Source organism: Rhipicephalus microplus, unplaced genomic scaffold, assembly GCF_043290135.1.
Source record: "Rhipicephalus microplus isolate Deutch F79 unplaced genomic scaffold, USDA_Rmic scaffold_81, whole genome shotgun sequence".
Classification (NCBI taxonomy): domain Eukaryota; kingdom Metazoa; phylum Arthropoda; class Arachnida; order Ixodida; family Ixodidae; genus Rhipicephalus; species Rhipicephalus microplus.
The window spans coordinates 446,168-452,656 of NW_027464653.1; positions in this window are offsets into that span (position 1 = coordinate 446,168).

A 6,489-nucleotide genomic window follows, 5' to 3' on the forward strand; every position below is an offset into this window, starting at 1 on the left:
TCCACAACCAGAAACTCCGCAACTCCACAACTAGAAACTCCACAACTGGAAACTCCACAACTAGATACTCTGCAACTAGAAACTCCACAACTAGAGACTCCACAACTTGAAACTCCACAACTTTAAGCTCCACAACTTGAGACTCCACAACTAGAAACTGCGCAACTTGAAACTCCGCAGCTTGAGACTCCGCAACTGGAAATTCCACAACTATGGACTCCGCCACTAGAAACTCCACAGCTAGAAACTCCACAACTGGAAACTCCACTACTAGATACTCCACAACTGGAAACTCGGCAACTAGAAACTCTACGACTAGAGACTCCACAACTTGAAACTCCACAACTAGAAACTCCACAACTCGAAACTCCACTACTAGATACTCCATTACTGGAAACTCGACAACTAGAAACTCCACATCTAGAGACTCCACAACTTGAAACTCCACAACTAGAGACTCTGCAACTAGAAACTCAACAATAGAGACTGCGCAACTCAACAACTAGAAACTCCGCAACTGGAAAATCCACAACTAGATACTCCACAACTAGAAAATATACAACCATAAACTCCACAACTATAGACTCCCCAACTTGAAACTCCACAGGTGTAAACTTCACAACTTGAGACTCCACAACTAGAAACTCCACAACTGAAAACTCCCCAACTAGAAACTCCGCAACTAGAAACTCCGCAACAGGAGACTCTACAACTAGAAACTCCACAACTAGAAACTCCACAAGTTTAAAGTCCACAACTTGAGACTCCACCACTAGAAACTCCACAACTTGAAACTCCTCAACTAGAAACTCCACAACCAGAAACTCCACAACTAGAAACTCCGCAACTAGAAACTCCGCAACTAGAGACTCCACAACTAGAAACTCCACAACTACAAACTCCACAACTACAAACTCCACAAATACAGACTCGGCAACTAGAAATTCCATATCTAGAAACTCCACAACTAGTAACTGCAAAACTAGAGACTTCACAACTAGAAACTCAACAACTAGAAACTCCACAACTAAAAACTCCACAACTGGAAACTCCACAACTTGAGACTCCGCAACTGGAAACTCCACAAATAGATACTTCACAACTGGAAACTCCACAACTAGATACTCCACAACTGGAAACTCCACAACTAGAATTTCCACAACTAGAGACTCCACAACTAGAAACTCCACAACTAAAAACTCCACAACCAGAGACTCCACAGCTTCACAACTAGAAACTCCACAACTGGAAACTCCACAACTAGATACTCTGCAACTAGAAACTCCACAACTAGAGACTCCACAACTTGAAACTCCACAACTTGAAACTCCACAACTTGAGACTCCACAACTAGAAACTCCACAACTTGAAACTCCGCAGCTTGAGACTCCGCAACTAGAAACTCCACAACTAGGGACTCCGCAACTAGAAACTCCACAACTAGAAACTCCACAACTGGAAACTCCACTACTAGATACTCCACAACTGAAAACTCGGCAACTAGAAACTCCACAACTAGAGACTCCACAACTTGAAACTCCACAACTAGAGACTCTGCAACTAGAAACTCCACAACTCGAAACTCCACAACTGGAAACTCAACAACTAGAAACTCCACAGATGAGACTCCGCAACTTGAAACTCCACAACTTGAAACTTCGCAACTAGAAACTCCGCAACTAGGGACTCCAACTAGAAACTCCACAACTAAAAACTCCACAACTCGAAACTCCACTACTAGATACTCCACAACTGGAAACTCGACAACTAGAAACTCCACATCTAGAGACTCCACAATTTGAAACTCCACAACTAGAGACTCTGCAACTAGAAACTCAACAACTAGATACTCCAACACTGAACAACTAGAAACTCCACAACTGGAAAATCCACAACTAGATACTCCACAACTAGAAAATCTACAACTAGAAACTCCACAACTATAGACACCACAACTTGAAACTCCACAAGTTTAAACTCCACAACTTGAGACTCCACAAGTAGAAACTCCACAACTAGAAACTCCACAACTGGAAACTCCCCAACTAGAAACTCCGCAACTAGAAACTCCGCAACTAGAAACTTCACAACTAGAAACTCCGCAACTAGAGACTCCACAACTAGAAACTCCACAACTTGAAACTCCACAACTAGAAACTCCACAACCAGAAACTCCACAACTAGAAACTCCGCAACTAGAAACTCCACAAATAGAGACTCGGCAACTAGAAATTTCATATCTAGAAACTCCACAACGAGAAACTGTAAAACTAGACTTCACAACTAGAAACTCAACAACTAGAAACTCCACAACTAAAAACTCCACAACTGGAAACTCCACAACTTGAGACTCCGCAACTTGAAACTCCACAACAATAAACTCCGCTATTAAAAACTCCGCAACTAGAAACTCCGCAACTAGAAACTCCACAACTTGAAACTTCACAACTAGATACTCCACAACTGGAAACTCCACAACTTGAGACTCCACAACTAGAAACTCCACAACTTGAAACTCCGCAGCTTGAGACTCCGCAACTAGAAACTCCACAACTAGAAACTCCGCAACTAGAAACTCCACAACTAGAAACTCCACAACTAGAAACTCCACAACTAGAAACTCCACAACTAGAGATTCCGCAACTAGAAACTCCACAACCAGAGACTCCGCAACTAGAAACTCCGCAGCTAGAAACTCCACAAATAGAAACTCCGCAACTAGAAACTCCGCAGCTAGAAACTACACAACTAGAGACTCCACAAATAGAAACTCCACAACTAGAAACTCCACAACTGGAAACTCCCCAACTAGAAACTCCGCAACAGGAGACTCTACAACTAGAAATTCCACGACTAGAAACTCCAAAACTAGAAACTCCACAACTCGAAACTCCACAACTGGAAACTCCACAACTAGACACTCCACAACTAAAAACTCTTCAACTTGAAACTCCTCAACTAGAAACTCCACAACCAGAAACTTCACAACTAGAAACTCCGCAACTAGAAACTCCGCAACAGGAGACTCCACAACTAGAAACTCCACAACAAGAAACTCCACAACTCGAAACTCCACTACTAGATACTCCACTACTGGAAACTCCACAACTAGAAACTCCACATCTAGAGACTCCACAATTTGAAACTACACAACTAGAGACTCTGCAACTAGAAACTCCACAACTGAAAACTCCACAACTGGAAACTCCACAACGAGACACTCCACAACAAAAAACTCTTCAACTAGAAACTCCTAAACTAGAGACTCCACAACTAGAGAATCTAAACCTAGAGACTTCAAACTAGAAACTCAACAACTAGAAACTCCACAACTAAAAACTCAACAACTAGAAACTCCCCAGCTTGAGACTCCGCAACTTGAAACTCCACAACTAGAAACTCCGCAACTAGAAACTCCACAACAAGGGACTCCACAACTAGAACCTCCACAACTAGAAACTTCACAACTCGAAACTCCACTACTAGATACTCCACAACTGGAAACTCGACAACTAGAAACTCCACATCTAGAGACTCCACAACTTGAAACTCCACAACTAGAGACTCTGCAACTAGAAACTCAACAACTAGAGACTCCGCAACTCAACAATTAGAAACTCCACAACTGGAAAATCCACAACTAGATACTCCACAACTAGAAAATCTACAACTAGAAACTCCACAACTATAGACTCCACAACTTGAAACTCCACAAGTTTAAACTCCACAACTTGAGACTCCACAACTAGAAACTCCACAACTAGAAACTCCACAACTGGGAACTCCCCAACTAGAAACACCGCAACTAGAAACTCCGCAACAGGAGAATCTACAACTAGAAACTCCACAACTAGAAACTCGAAAACTAGAAACTCCACAACTAGAAACTCCGCAACTAGAGACTCCACAACTGGAAACTCCACAACTAGATACTCCGCAACTAGAAACTCCACAACTAGAGACTCCACAACTTGAAACTCCACAACTAGAAACTCCACAACTAGAAACTCTGCAACTAGAGACTCCACAACTAGAAACTTCACAACTAGAAACTCCACAACTAGAAACTCCACAACTAGAAACTCCACAACCAGAAACTCCACAACTAGAAACTCCACAACTAGAGATTCCGCAACTAGAAACTCCACAACCAGAGACTCCGCAACTAGAAACTCCGCAGCTAGAAACTCCACAAATAGAAACTCCGCAACTAGAAACTCCGCAGCTAGAAACTACACAACTAGAGACTCCACAAATAGAAACTCCACAACTGGAAACTCCACAACTGGAAACTCTCCAACTAGAAACTCCGCAACTAGAAACTCCGCAACAGGAGACTCTACAACTAGAAACTCAACAACTAGAAACTCCACAACTAAAAACTCCACAACTGGAAACTCCACAACTTGAGACTCCGCAACTTGAAACTCCACAACAATAAACTCCGCTATTAAAAACTCCGCAACTAGAAACTCCACAACTTGAAACTTCACAACTAGATACTCCACAACTGGAAACTCCACAACTTGAGACTCCACAACTAGAAACTCCACAACTTGAAACTCCGCAGCTTGAGACTCCGCAACTAGAAACTCCACAACTAGAAACTCCGCAACTAGAAACTCCACAACTAGAAACTCCACAACTAGAAACTCCACAACTAGAAACTCCACAACTAGAGATTCCGCAACTAGAAACTCCACAACCAGAGACTCCGCAACTAGAAACTCCGCAGCTAGAAACTCCACAAATAGAAACTCCGCAACTAGAAACTCCGCAGCTAGAAACTACACAACTACAGACTCCACAAATAGAAACTCCACAACTAGAAACTCCACAACTGGAAACTCCCCAACTAGAAACTCCGCAACAGGAGACTCTACAACTAGAAATTCCACGACTAGAAACTCCAAAACTAGAAACTCCACAACTCGAAACTCCACAACTGGAAACTCCACAACTAGACACTCCACAACTAAAAACTCTTCAACTTGAAACTCCTCAACTAGAAACTCCACAACCAGAAACTTCACAACTAGAAACTCCGCAACTAGAAACTCCGCAACAGGAGACTCCACAACGTGAAACTCCACAACTAGAAACTCTGCAACTAGAAACTCCACTACTAGATACTCCATTACTGGAAACTCGACAACTAGAAACTCCACATCTAGAGACTCCACAACTTGAAACTCCACAACTAGAGACTCTGCAACTAGAAACTCAACAACTAGAGACTGCGCAACTCAACAACTAGAAACTCCGCAACTGGAAAATCCACAACTAGATACTCCACAACTAGAAATTATACAACCAGAAACTCCACAACTATAGACTCCCCAACTTGAAACTCCACAGGTGTAAACTTCACAACTTGAGACTCCACAACTAGAAACTCCACAACTGAAAACTCCCCAACTAGAAACTCCGCAACTAGAAACTCCGCAACAGGAGACTCTACAACTAGAAACTCCACAACTAGAAACTCCAAAACGAGAAACTCCACAACTAGAAACTCCACAAGTTTAAAGTCCACAACTTGAGACTCCACAACTAGAAACTCCACAACTTGAAACTCCTCAACTAGAAACTCCACAACCAGAAACTCCACAACTAGAAACTCCGCAACTAGAAACTCCGCAACTAGAGACTCCACAACTAGAAACTCCACAACTACAAACTCCACAACTACAAACTCCACAAATACAGACTCGGCAACTAGAAATTCCATATCTAGAAACTCCACAACTAGTAACTGCAAAACTAGAGACTTCACAACTAGAAACTCAACAACTAGAAACTCCACAACTAAAAACTCCACAACTGGAAACTCCACAACTTGAGACTCCGCAACTGGAAACTCCACAAATAGATACTTCACAACTGGAAACTCCACAACTAGATACTCCACAACTGGAAACTCCACAACTAGAATTTCCACAACTAGAGACTCCACAACTAGAAACTCCACAACTAAAAACTCCACAACCAGAGACTCCACAGCTTCACAACTAGAAACTCCACAACTGGAAACTCCACAACTAGATACTCTGCAACTAGAAACTCCACAACTAGAGACTCCACAACTTGAAACTCCACAACTTGAAACTCCACAACTTGAGACTCCACAACTAGAAACTCCACAACTTGAAACTCCGCAGCTTGAGACTCCGCAACTAGAAACTCCACAACTAGGGACTCCGCAACTAGAAACTCCACAACTAGAAACTCCACAACTGGAAACTCCACTACTAGATACTCCACAACTGAAAACTCGGCAACTAGAAACTCCACAACTAGAGACTCCACAACTTGAAACTCCACAACTAGAGACTCTGCAACTAGAAACTCCACAACTCGAAACTCCACAACTGGAAACTCAACAACTAGAAACTCCACAGCTTGAGACTCCGCAACTTGAAACTCCACAACTTGAAACTTCGCAACTAGAAACTCCGCAACTAGGGACTCCACAACTAGAAACTCCAC